Here is a 14,541-nt window from a genome sequence, read left to right on the forward strand (position 1 = left end):
GACCAATTACTGCTGCAGTATTTTGAAGGCCCAGAATATTCCGTTCTGTAGCTGAGCATCTCAGCAGCAGCTGAAACTGCCAAGACGTTTTATCAGTGAAACCTGGGAAGTTTTGCTTTGCTTAGTGTCCAGGGCAAAGAAACAATATTGACTCTGTTTTCCAGAGGGTTAGACAAGCAACAGGAATGACTAGCAGTGGTCAGCCACCTTTCTGCCAGGTGTCCCCAAAGTGACTAGGAACTCTGACCGGAGGAGATGTGAACATCCCCAGCAGCTAATGCAGGCCAGTCAGGCCGACCTACCTGATGCACATCGTGTTTTATATTAAAATCGTACAAATTATGAAGGTAAAAGTTAATTTTGAAAAATTTATGGATGCAACAGTACTTTCAGGAATCCTGTTTGAGAGACCTTAGCACATGAACATTTTAAACACTGTGGTCCACACAGATGTGTACAGTGCAGTGAGAGCTGATTACAGGAGTGATTCCTCTCTCATAGCTGACAGGCGGCTGATGTGACACAGGAAGGGGTCCATGCAGCAGGTACCCAAAATAAGAGAGTATTTTATTTGGTGTAATTCCGCCTGAGGAAATGTGATTTAGGTTCCTCTGCTATGAAACTGTGAAAAGTCCAGCCCAGGTATTTACTCTAGTACACAGTGTAGAGAGATGGAGAATGCCGCTTTTGTCAAAATGACAGGTTGGGTCAAAGGTCACAAAGGTCAAATAAATCAAAAAGTGACAGGCGGTGGGTGCAAGCCGGGTGACGTCATGAGGTAGTGGGAGGGGGGGCTTTTTTTTTTGGCTGTGAGCCAGTTGAGCGTTGGGATAGGGGTTTATTTGTATATAGTTTATTTATTTATTATAATTTAATTATTTATTATTATTTAATTATTTATTATAATGTAATTATTATTTTATATTGAGTAGAGTGCTTATGAGTGTGTTGTTTTGTCTGCATCCACCGGGTGCCGAGCAGGGGGGACTGAGCAGGGGGGGTTAAGGTCCCAAACACTGGGTCTGAGTGGGGGTGGGTTACCTGATGGAGTGTGAGCGTACGCTGTACCACCGTGGTAAGGTCCGTGGCTTTGGAGAATCTGTGGAAAAGGGCTCTGAGAGAGCGATGCTGTGTCTGTTGCGGTACCGTGGTAAGGTCCCGTGGCTTTGGATAATCCGCAAAGGACTCGGAGAGAGCGATGCCGGAGAGCTGAGAGTTGTGCTGCGCGAGACTGAAAGAAATCCTGTGAGAATGACCAAGTTGGAGCTAAGAATGAGAGGAGGGTCTGGGTCTGACGTCCAGTAAAAAACGCTTAGCAGTAGTTTGACCGTCTGTGTGTGTGTGTGTGTGTGTGTGTGAAAGCCGACACCCCCCTGCAGCAGTAGCAGTTTGGCCTTGTGTTTTTCCTCATGCAACCTATGTACATCCCGATAGGTCAAATCCCGGTCAAACTGTAATTTCGGCCACACATCAAGTTTGACACTTTGTATTTCAGTAAATTTTGTTAAAAGTTTTGTCTTTTCCCCCCGACTCCCCGCCACACATCAAGTTTGACATTTTGTATTCCAGTAAATTTTGTCTTTTCCCCCCGACTCCCCCCATACCGTCTGCGCAGTTAAAACGTACATCGAAATAGACAACAGATAAAACTTGACAGGACGTATATTTCTCCTTAAAGAATCCTAAAAAGTAAGCAACCGTAGATATTTTTATTACCTTGAGAAGGGTCCCCCTCCTTTGGTAAAGAGACACAAGTACCCCACACCCCGTATCATCAAGGCATTGCCCTACTGGAAAGAGAAAACTACATGGGACCTGCATAGAGTAAGTATATTATTTCTTTTATGCGTGTTTTATGATAAACACCATACAATAAAATAACTTAAAATAATTATTTTATTTTTAGAGATTCAGCTATTTTGGGTTTGTTTTTTTCTCTACGGGAGACGCTGCGGTTAGAAAACTCCATATAGTGAGTATATTATTTCTTTTATACATATGATAAACGCTATACATTAAAAATAACTTATTCTAATAATAGGTATTCTCTGTTTTCTATGTACAAGAGAGACGGCGCGGACCGGTCAAGAGAAAATCTACGCAAGACCTGAATCAGCAGGTATGGACGGAGCAACACCCCCCTCCTATACCTGAAGCGCTATTAAATGAAATAGACAACATCAACAACGCTAATAATGATGAAAATGATGCGGTTTACTTTGCTCAACACAACTCGCCACCCGCAGCGTCTGGTGAAGCGACGGCCCAAGAGCCCTGTTTGCTACCATCCTTAGAGACATTATTAATAACCTTCCTGTGCTGTTAGGGTCGGCACCGACCCATTTTTAAGTTTAACATGCATAAAAGCACCACATATATTTGTGCATACTCTTAAAACGAAAGGCTCCATATTGAACCTTTTAGATTGGTACATATATGACACTCCTTGGACATTCTCAATTAAAAGAAATGGCACCTTTTTGAAGGCAATGGTTATATTTCCTCTGGTTAGAACCCCTATAGTTCTATATAGCACACCCAAGAACCTTTTTTTTCGAAATATATACTGCATCAAAGTTTTTTGACTTTGTCAGGAATCTCTATTTAAACTAAATAAATGATAACAAAATCAAGGTAAGGCATCCCCACACATGTAAGGTAAGATAAGACCAGTTCAGTTTATTTATATAATTCTCTAGAGGTTTATTTTATCATTATTTTTTATTGAAAACGAGAGGAATGCTGTCAAAAGAAAGGTCCACAAAGCCACACCAAAAATATTAAAACCAGTCTTTTCATGGATAAGGAAGCCTAACAAGGTAACCAAGAAGTAAGAAACAAATTGGATGATAAATAATTGTTTTGAGGGTATCTTATGGCTGATGTACTGTAAGACACGTGCTGCTTGACACCGACCCGTCTAACATAAGAGACAGGAACAGAAAGCTAACATAGGCCGAAGGTTAAGCGTGTTAAATGAAAGGCAGCGGGATAATTCCCCATAATGCCGCACTATAACAAAATCAAACGCGACGTGAAAATGTTTAATAGACCTCAATAAAAATGTCAGGGACGTCTACGACAAACGCAGATTGTTGCCTAGTGGGGAAACTGCCTTTTGGATACCGAACTGTAAAAACTAGCAGCATCGCAAAAAGGGTGTTGTAAGTCTTTAAAAATATTTCATCGAATGAATTTGTTAGTGTAACATGAAAGTTTTTTCAAAGTAAGATGTACAGATGTTTTAAAATGTAACATGTGAAAGTTTTTTCAAAGTAAGATGTACAGATATTTTAGAATGTAATATGAAAGTTTTTCAAAGATGTACAGATGTTTTAAAATGTAATATGAAAGTTTTTCAAAGTAAGATGTACAGATGTTTTAAAATGTAACATGAAAGTTTTTCAAAGTAAGATGTACAGATGTTTTAAAAAATGTAACATGAAAGTTTTTCAAAGTAAGATGTACAGATGCTTTAAAAATGTTCGGGTGTTTTATTTTCTAGACGCGTTGTACAAAAACGGTTTGTTATGTGTACGCAGCGCAAGCATGTTTGTACAAAGTTTTATGCATTCATTTTGCGAATCAGTTTTGAAATCTAATATGAACGTGGCTTTTATTTTACAAAAACAAAGTTGCAAAAAATTTGTAGGCTCTTTATCAAAGCAGATTTTGTTAATATAACATGAAGTTTTTTTTTATTATTTTCAAAGTTGCACAAGGGTTTTAAAATGTAACATGTATACGTGTGTTTTATTTTTCAAACTTGTACAAAAACGTGTGTGTACATTTATCAAATGAGTTTTAAAATGCAACATGTACAGGTATTTTATTATTCAAAATAAAAGTTGTACATACATTTTGTTATATGTATGCAGCACGGTCATGTTTTTAAAATGTGCTAATATTTGCGGGATGGTGGGAATAAAGCGTATTTAAAAGGGGTACCTCTCGTGGAATCTACCAATCTTTAGCAGCTTTTGAACCCTGAGCCACACGGGGACTGGGGTTTTTAACCGTGAGACTCGACACCTAGCTACGCATTAGATCCTTACTTCAGCAATGGTCCCCATGTACCCAGTGTAGGGTCAGGTCCATCGCAAGAGAAAGAACCGCCGTGAAAGAACGATCCACCAGCATTTTGTGTATCAACGAATCTGTAATCATTCTTTCCATTCATTATATGCTGAGTTTTCCAAAATTGTTTTTTAGCTGAAGCATCAAAAGCTGTAACTTCGAGTGCACCTGGTTTAATAGCATTTTATTTATAACAGTAGGAGCTTGTAAACTGCATTTAGCGGTCGCATGAAAACACATTAAAAACTTTAAAGAATAAAGCTTTAGTTATTTTTAATAAAGACGGCTTTCTAGTAAATGGTTTTCCTACAAGGTGACCCCGCGGCCTATACTTAAGACATCCGGGCGCCTGATTTGAGATGTTTACTGAGGACGGTATGTTAAGTTAACAGTGGTGACTGAGCTGCACCGTGTTTGACTCTTAATGAAACTTAGACCTAATTCAACAGAACCAGTCGTCATCCACTTTGCAGTGAGATTTCTGTGCGAAATGTGAACAAAGATTCATTTTCTTACTTTACCACTTATCGGATAACAAGGGAAATGGCAGCGGCAATAACCTACACAGTTATTTGTTCCTTCCATATGTATATATATAGCACCGCAGAACGTTTTGCACTTTTTTGCACTATTTGTTTATTGTTTGTTGTGTGTTCTACATGCATGTTTGCACTGGAGGATCTGCTTTTTATTCTCATTGTACATGAGTATAGTGACAATAAAAAGGCATTTCATTCATTCATAATATGTCGGACACAATGGCTCTGAGCACCAGGGAGTCCACCGTGAGGCGCACGAGCTGCTAGCTGATGTAATGCTGCGAACGGTCGGGGCTCTGACATTCTTAAGGTGCGGCTATCTATCCCCGAGACACTTTAGCCAGGAGCGTGTATATTTGCGCTTATTAATGCTGCAGTGTCAGGGTTTTGCTGACTCTTATAGGAAGCTGGCTAGCAATAACATTTTTTAGCTGGTCTTTTTCATTTAGTACATACACGGTTTAGAAGAAAACCTAATCACCATTAAAAAAAATAAATAAATAAACGTACAAAACTATTGAAATCCCCCAGAAGCATGTGCATATTTTTCTGGTTTGCATGTTGTGTGTGTGTGTGTGGTTACCTAAGCACAGTCGGCCTAGTGTTTGATAGGTGATGGAGAAGCGTACGGTCGTGGGGACAATAAACTACATGCGCCTATGCCAACATGTGTTTAAGTATAGCGACAAACATGGACGCTTTCTTTAACGTAAAACAGTTAAAGGCTCATACGGTTTTGTTTACATTTTTATTTTTTTAATTTCAAGTAGCCTCTAATCACCTTACATTAGTTCTGATTTACTGTAGTCACCAATCAGAGTATTTTAAAACAATGGCACTGAAATGTCACCACATGTTAAAGCTAACAAAGTAACATGATTATATCAGCGGAACAAACCAGTCGCCGGTACGTATAGACAGATCATGTGTTGCTCAACAATCGACAGCATTTTGAAATCTATTTGTATTTAGACAAATATATTGGGAATAAAGCGTTGTGTTTTAAAAGGCAGACATTGAGGTCGAATTTAAATTGGTCACAATTGTATTGTTTTCCGCAGCTAGAAGTGTCGGCTGAGGTTGATTTTAATTGGCATGTCAGTTTAGGATTCTTGCAGTAGAAGTTATGTAGTGAATTGCGGTACTCTGAAATTAAGTGATATGTGTATTAGAATCGTGAAGCGTCATCTTCCTTTGTTTTAGGTTCACCCCGGGCATTTTATGAATTGTAATGTAATATCAGACAGTGTGTGATGAATTTCTGAAGGCCTGTTATAGGCCTATATGACAATTTCGTGGAAACGTCTCATGGAAAAATGTAGTTGCAGTTTGTCAGGACTAAAGACTGGCTAATATGACATGGTGAACAAGTCCTGTGGTTAAAGAATGCCGGCCTGTTGCTTAAAACATTGTGTTGTATGCCGAATGTTTCTTGCCCATAGACTACATGTTGCTATACTGTTCCTTTATAATATTCAAGTATTATTTTTTAAATCATTTAATGAAATAGGTAAATACCTCATCATTGATGACTATGGTCCACCTGAGTGACAAGTAACCCGTCCTGGACAGAGGTTTCTTCAAGGCCTGTTGTGGGAACCCCATGGTGTAGCATTAAGAGAAAGAATACAGGGAGTGGTACAAATGAGCAGTTGTCCTGCCCCCTTTTACTCATTTTGGATGCTTAAATTACTAAATTGTGATTTTAATGCTCATCTGTATGATTCTATGGTCTGAGCGAGTCTCCAGTACTACATGAATGGTAAACTTAAAAACTCTACTTCTCTTAGCTTAATGATATTTTCTTTTACTGTGTACGATTGGTAGAAATGAAAATCGTGATTTGTCTCTCAGCTTGTGTGTGTGTGTGTGTGTCTGTGTGTGTGCGTGCGGTGTGTCAACAATGGCAATTATTCACTAAATTCTAAACAAACCCACATATAAAACCCCCTCCCCACCCACCCCAGACACCTATAAAACACAGCATTCTTGCTCTCACCCCCCCACTCATTTTGTGAAAAAGCATGTCTGTTGCCAAGACTACAGCTCGTGTCTTGAGTCGTACATACTATGACCCCAGCCACCCGGGGTCATACGGAGGGGCCTCCAGACTGCAGAGAGCCGTGCAGGAAGATACGGGGGAAAAAAGTGGCTACTGATGACATCAGAGAGTGGCTGTCTATGCAAGACAGTTATACTTTACATAAGCCGGCTAAAAAGAATTTCCCCAGGAGCAGAGTGTTTAATACCGAGAGCCATGTATCAGCGGCAGGCCGGTTTATGCGACATGCAAGGGCTGGCGATGTACAACTACCCCATTATGTCACCCTTAAGCAGGCAACATGTGTACCACCCTGTATAATCTATCTACGCCACCAAATGACCCAGGGTTTTGATGGCGTAAAATAAACACGGTCAAGTACTTGTTAGCAATAACGACACAATGTTTTCATGACTCAACTCATTTTATTTAGAAAGCATATAAAAATGAGCAGCCAATCACATTTTGACAGACGTTTACACACCAGCCATAGGCTGCTCGCATGTGTACAAATTGCAGAAATCATTAAACGCCTCATCTACAGCATACTCACAATCACCGTCTTCAGCGAAGCGTTTCAGCTCGCGCAATTTGGCCCGTACATTAATTTGGCCTTTAAGTTCAGAAACTAACACATCGATTGATGCATGTATTTTTACAGGAGCGGTATGAGGGTGAAACATGGCCACCGCCTTTGTGATAATATGTTTAAGCCGTGGCCTATACAGCTTTTTGAACAGCTTTTCAAAATTGTTAAAGAAATAAAACGGTACAGGTTCATAGCGACACGTGTGCTGAAGCAGGCTAGGGTGTTTCACAGTACAGCCGATACAGGTCGCCTTCAAGTCATCTTCGATTAGCCGATCCAGAATAAAGGCAAGTGACCCTTTGATTATCTTCATGGCAGCTACGGTGATGCCGCCACACCCAGAATCTCCAGATAATGATGGAGCCGCAAAACGATCGCGGAAATCATCCAACATCGATGCAGTAACCCGCGATGTATCCATTAGGGCAGAGTCCGCACGCGGAGGTTGTGACTGGAACAGAACCCCATACGGGCACCATGATGCGGCCTGCCGCGGAGTGTATTGAGGAAGCTCTGGTGGCGTTGTATCCATTCGCTGTCCAAAAGTATAGAGGGTCATGGATGGGGATCGCTGGGGGTTAAGTTGAGGAGAAGACTTGTTGTGCTGTATCGACCCAAAAGTAAATTCAGACATGTCCTCCAGGAAAAGGGCTGGTGTCTGGGGAGGTTGGGGAGGGGGTTTTATATGTGGGTTTGCCGTAAGGAGATACTTTAACCCGTCGTTGTACATCGCCAGCCCTTGCATGTCGCATAAACCGGCCTGCCGCTGATACATGGCTCTCGGTATTAAACACTCTGCTCCTGGGGAAATTCTTTTTAGCCGGCTTATGTAAAGTATAACTGTCTTGCATAGACAGCCACTCTCTGATGTCATCAGTAGCCACTTTTTTCCCCCGTATCTTCCTGCACGGCTCTCTGCAGTCTGGAGGCCCCTCCGTATGACCCCGGGTGGCTGGGGTCATAGTATGTACGACTCAAGACACGAGCTGTAGTCTTGGCAACAGACATGCTTTTTCACAAAATGAGTGGGGGGGTGAGAGCAAGAATGCTGTGTTTTATAGGTGTCTGGGGTGGGTGGGGAGGGGGTTTTATATGTGGGTTTGTTTAGAATTTAGTGAATAATTGCCATTGTTGACACACCGCACGCACACACACAGACACACACACACACACACAAGCTGAGAGACAAATCACGATTTTCATTTCTACCAATCGTACACAGTAAAAGAAAATATCATTAAGCTAAGAGAAGTAGAGTTTTTAAGTTTACCATTCATGTAGTACTGGAGACTCGCTCAGACCATAGAATCATACAGATGAGCATTAAAATCACAATTTAGTAATTTAAGCATCCAAAATGAGTAAAAGGGGGCAGGACAACTGCTCATTTGTACCACTCCCTGTATTCTTTCTCTTAATGCTACACCATGGGGTTCCCACAACAGGCCTTGAAGAAACCTCTGTCCAGGACGGGTTACTTGTCACTCAGGTGGACCATAGTCATCAATGATGAGGTATTTACCTATTTCATTAAATGATTTAAAAAATAATACTTGAATATTATAAAGGAACAGTATAGCAACATGTAGTCTATGGGCAAGAAACATTCGGCATACAACACAATGTTTTAAGCAACAGGCCGGCATTCTTTAACCACAGGACTTGTTCACCATGTCATATTAGCCAGTCTTTAGTCCTGACAAACTGCAACTACATTTTTCCATGAGACGTTTCCACGAAATTGTCATATAGGCCTATAACAGGCCTTCAGAAATTCATCACACACTGTCTGATATTACATTACAATTCATAAAATGCCCGGGGTGAACCTAAAACAAAGGAAGATGACGCTTCACGATTCTAATACACATATCACTTAATTTCAGAGTACCGCAATTCACTACATAACTTCTACTGCAAGAATCCTAAACTGACATGCCAATTAAAATCAACCTCAGCCGACACTTCTAGCTGCGGAAAACAATACAATTGTGACCAATTTAAATTCGACCTCAATGTCTGCCTTTTAAAACACAACGCTTTATTCCCAATATATTTGTCTAAATACAAATAGATTTCAAAATGCTGTCGATTGTTGAGCAACACATGATCTGTCTATACGTACCGGCGACTGGTTTGTTCCGCTGATATAATCATGTTACTTTGTTAGCTTTAACATGTGGTGACATTTCAGTGCCATTGTTTTAAAATACTCTGATTGGTGACTACAGTAAATCAGAACTAATGTAAGGTGATTAGAGGCTACTTGAAATTAAAAAAATAAAAATGTAAACAAAACCGTATGAGCCTTTAACTGTTTTACGTTAAAGAAAGCGTCCATGTTTGTCGCTATACTTAAACACATGTTGGCATAGGCGCATGTAGTTTATTGTCCCCACGACCGTACGCTTCTCCATCACCTATCAAACACTAGGCCGACTGTGCTTAGGTAACCACACACACACACACAACATGCAAACCAGAAAAATATGCACATGCTTCTGGGGGATTTCAATAGTTTTGTACGTTTATTTATTTATTTTTTTTAATGGTGATTAGGTTTTCTTCTAAACCGTGTATGTACTAAATGAAAAAGACCAGCTAAAAAATGTTATTGCTAGCCAGCTTCCTATAAGAGTCAGCAAAACCCTGACACTGCAGCATTAATAAGCGCAAATATACACGCTCCTGGCTAAAGTGTCTCGGGGATAGATAGCCGCACCTTAAGAATGTCAGAGCCCCGACCGTTCGCAGCATTACATCAGCTAGCAGCTCGTGCGCCTCACGGTGGACTCCCTGGTGCTCAGAGCCATTGTGTCCGACATATTATGAATGAATGAAATGCCTTTTTATTGTCACTATACTCATGTACAATGAGAATAAAAAGCAGATCCTCCAGTGCAAACATGCATGTAGAACACACAACAAACAATAAACAAATAGTGCAAAAAAGTGCAAAACGTTCTGCGGTGCTATATATATACATATGGAAGGAACAAATAACTGTGTAGGTTATTGCCGCTGCCATTTCCCTTGTTATCCGATAAGTGGTAAAGTAAGAAAATGAATCTTTGTTCACATTTCGCACAGAAATCTCACTGCAAAGTGGATGACGACTGGTTCTGTTGAATTAGGTCTAAGTTTCATTAAGAGTCAAACACGGTGCAGCTCAGTCACCACTGTTAACTTAACATACCGTCCTCAGTAAACATCTCAAATCAGGCGCCCGGATGTCTTAAGTATAGGCCGCGGGGTCACCTTGTAGGAAAACCATTTACTAGAAAGCCGTCTTTATTAAAAATAACTAAAGCTTTATTCTTTAAAGTTTTTAATGTGTTTTCATGCGACCGCTAAATGCAGTTTACAAGCTCCTACTGTTATAAATAAAATGCTATTAAACCAGGTGCACTCGAAGTTACAGCTTTTGATGCTTCAGCTAAAAAACAATTTTGGAAAACTCAGCATATAATGAATGGAAAGAATGATTACAGATTCGTTGATACACAAAATGCTGGTGGATCGTTCTTTCACGGCGGTTCTTTCTCTTGCGATGGACCTGACCCTACACTGGGTACATGGGGACCATTGCTGAAGTAAGGATCTAATGCGTAGCTAGGTGTCGAGTCTCACGGTTAAAAACCCCAGTCCCCGTGTGGCTCAGGGTTCAAAAGCTGCTAAAGATTGGTAGATTCCACGAGAGGTACCCCTTTTAAATACGCTTTATTCCCACCATCCCGCAAATATTAGCACATTTTAAAAACATGACCGTGCTGCATACATATAACAAAATGTATGTACAACTTTTATTTTGAATAATAAAATACCTGTACATGTTGCATTTTAAAACTCATTTGATAAATGTACACACACGTTTTTGTACAAGTTTGAAAAATAAAACACACGTATACATGTTACATTTTAAAACCCTTGTGCAACTTTGAAAATAATAAAAAAAAACTTCATGTTATATTAACAAAATCTGCTTTGATAAAGAGCCTACAAATTTTTTGCAACTTTGTTTTTGTAAAATAAAAGCCACGTTCATATTAGATTTCAAAACTGATTCGCAAAATGAATGCATAAAACTTTGTACAAACATGCTTGCGCTGCGTACACATAACAAACCGTTTTTGTACAACGCGTCTAGAAAATAAAACACCCGAACATTTTTAAAGCATCTGTACATCTTACTTTGAAAAACTTTCATGTTACATTTTTTAAAACATCTGTACATCTTACTTTGAAAAACTTTCATGTTACATTTTAAAACATCTGTACATCTTACTTTGAAAAACTTTCATATTACATTTTAAAACATCTGTACATCTTTGAAAAACTTTCATATTACATTCTAAAATATCTGTACATCTTACTTTGAAAAAACTTTCACATGTTACATTTTAAAACATCTGTACATCTTACTTTGAAAAAACTTTCATGTTACACTAACAAATTCATTCGATGAAATATTTTTAAAGACTTACAACACCCTTTTTGCGATGCTGCTAGTTTTTACAGTTCGGTATCCAAAAGGCAGTTTCCCCACTAGGCAACAATCTGCGTTTGTCGTAGACGTCCCTGACATTTTTATTGAGGTCTATTAAACATTTTCACGTCGCGTTTGATTTTGTTATAGTGCGGCATTATGGGGAATTATCCCGCTGCCTTTCATTTAACACGCTTAACCTTCGGCCTATGTTAGCTTTCTGTTCCTGTCTCTTATGTTAGACGGGTCGGTGTCAAGCAGCACGTGTCTTACAGTACATCAGCCATAAGATACCCTCAAAACAATTATTTATCATCCAATTTGTTTCTTACTTCTTGGTTACCTTGTTAGGCTTCCTTATCCATGAAAAGACTGGTTTTAATATTTTTGGTGTGGCTTTGTGGACCTTTCTTTTGACAGCATTCCTCTCGTTTTCAATAAAAAATAATGATAAAATAAACCTCTAGAGAATTATATAAATAAACTGAACTGGTCTTATCTTACCTTACATGTGTGGGGATGCCTTACCTTGATTTTGTTATCATTTATTTAGTTTAAATAGAGATTCCTGACAAAGTCAAAAAACTTTGATGCAGTATATATTTCGAAAAAAAAGGTTCTTGGGTGTGCTATATAGAACTATAGGGGTTCTAACCAGAGGAAATATAACCATTGCCTTCAAAAAGGTGCCATTTCTTTTAATTGAGAATGTCCAAGGAGTGTCATATATGTACCAATCTAAAAGGTTCAATATGGAGCCTTTCGTTTTAAGAGTATGCACAAATATATGTGGTGCTTTTATGCATGTTAAACTTAAAAATGGGTCGGTGCCGACCCTAACAGCACAGGAAGGTTATTAATAATGTCTCTAAGGATGGTAGCAAACAGGGCTCTTGGGCCGTCGCTTCACCAGACGCTGCGGGTGGCGAGTTGTGTTGAGCAAAGTAAACCGCATCATTTTCATCATTATTAGCGTTGTTGATGTTGTCTATTTCATTTAATAGCGCTTCAGGTATAGGAGGGGGGTGTTGCTCCGTCCATACCTGCTGATTCAGGTCTTGCGTAGATTTTCTCTTGACCGGTCCGCGCCGTCTCTCTTGTACATAGAAAACAGAGAATACCTATTATTAGAATAAGTTATTTTTAATGTATAGCGTTTATCATATGTATAAAAGAAATAATATACTCACTATATGGAGTTTTCTAACCGCAGCGTCTCCCGTAGAGAAAAAAACAAACCCAAAATAGCTGAATCTCTAAAAATAAAATAATTATTTTAAGTTATTTTATTGTATGGTGTTTATCATAAAACACGCATAAAAGAAATAATATACTTACTCTATGCAGGTCCCATGTAGTTTTCTCTTTCCAGTAGGGCAATGCCTTGATGATACGGGGTGTGGGGTACTTGTGTCTCTTTACCAAAGGAGGGGGACCCTTCTCAAGGTAATAAAAATATCTACGGTTGCTTACTTTTTAGGATTCTTTAAGGAGAAATATACGTCCTGTCAAGTTTTATCTGTTGTCTATTTCGATGTACGTTTTAACTGCGCAGACGGTATGGGGGGAGTCGGGGGGAAAAGACAAAATTTACTGGAATACAAAATGTCAAACTTGATGTGTGGCGGGGAGTCGGGGGGAAAAGACAAAACTTTTAACAAAATTTACTGAAATACAAAGTGTCAAACTTGATGTGTGGCCGAAATTACAGTTTGACCGGGATTTGACCTATCGGGATGTACATAGGTTGCATGAGGAAAAACACAAGGCCAAACTGCTACTGCTGCAGGGGGGTGTCGGCTTTCACACACACACACACACACACACACAGACGGTCAAACTACTGCTAAGCGTTTTTTACTGGACGTCAGACCCAGACCCTCCTCTCATTCTTAGCTCCAACTTGGTCATTCTCACAGGATTTCTTTCAGTCTCGCGCAGCACAACTCTCAGCTCTCCGGCATCGCTCTCTCCGAGTCCTTTGCGGATTATCCAAAGCCACGGGACCTTACCACGGTACCGCAACAGACACAGCATCGCTCTCTCAGAGCCCTTTTCCACAGATTCTCCAAAGCCACGGACCTTACCACGGTGGTACAGCGTACGCTCACACTCCATCAGGTAACCCACCCCCACTCAGACCCAGTGTTTGGGACCTTAACCCCCCCTGCTCAGTCCCCCCTGCTCGGCACCCGGTGGATGCAGACAAAACAACACACTCATAAGCACTCTACTCAATATAAAATAATAATTACATTATAATAAATAATTAAATAATAATAAATGATTAAATTATAATAAATAAATCAGTGTAACAATATTAAGTCAGTATAACAATATTAAAACAAAACATCCGCATCATGTCCTCTTTTCTGAGAAATAAGAAGCTGAAATCTATACCTGCTTAGTGGGAATGAAATGGTGTGAGTGCTGTGACTTGCCTTGCAAACGTCACAGAAACACTTTTTATTATAAAGTACTGACATAGTTCATGCTTAGGCAGCTTGGATTCAGGATCAGCCGCTTTACTGGCTGAGACAATTCAGACATGAGAAGCTCTTATAATATTAGTCCTTCTGCTGCATCTAGAGGCCTAAACAGGAGCTTAAGTCAGAGTAAATGAACTGGCCATGTGGCTGATCCCTCAGCCCTTCCCAGGACACTCCTTTCTGTGTCTGCAGGGTGGAGGGTGTCTCAATTGTGCCGTCAAATACCTGTGGCCTGTGGTTTAATCTGTGTCCCAGTTGCAGTGTCACCGTGAAATACCAGTTTACTATTTGACCGGACAAATATGACTGACCTCAGTATC

General features: G+C 39.8%; 2 protein-coding genes and 2 long non-coding RNA genes across 4 annotated transcripts in view; 1 reads left to right on the forward strand and 3 right to left on the reverse strand.

The window, feature by feature from the left end:
• The window catches only part of LOC140588728 (uncharacterized), a 462,332-nt gene that overhangs the window by 377,570 nt on the left and 70,221 nt on the right, over positions 1–14,541 (reverse strand). The window lies entirely within an intron of this gene.
• LOC140588729 (NLR family CARD domain-containing protein 3-like) overlaps positions 1–14,541 on the reverse strand; it is a 300,771-nt gene that overhangs the window by 79,040 nt on the left and 207,190 nt on the right. The window lies entirely within an intron of this gene.
• On the forward strand, positions 685–3,867 carry LOC140588748 (uncharacterized). The gene is made up of 2 exons (XR_011989929.1): positions 685–1,972; positions 2,067–3,867. It is a non-coding gene; the product is annotated as an uncharacterized lncRNA (long non-coding RNA).
• On the reverse strand, positions 11,028–14,008 carry LOC140588749 (uncharacterized). Its single transcript, XR_011989930.1, has 2 exons — positions 12,923–14,008; positions 11,028–12,828 (listed from the first exon to the last, which is right to left on the reverse strand). It is a non-coding gene; the product is annotated as an uncharacterized lncRNA (long non-coding RNA).

Source organism: Paramormyrops kingsleyae, chromosome 4 (genome assembly GCF_048594095.1).
Source record: "Paramormyrops kingsleyae isolate MSU_618 chromosome 4, PKINGS_0.4, whole genome shotgun sequence".
Lineage (NCBI taxonomy): Eukaryota > Metazoa > Chordata > Actinopteri > Osteoglossiformes > Mormyridae > Paramormyrops > Paramormyrops kingsleyae.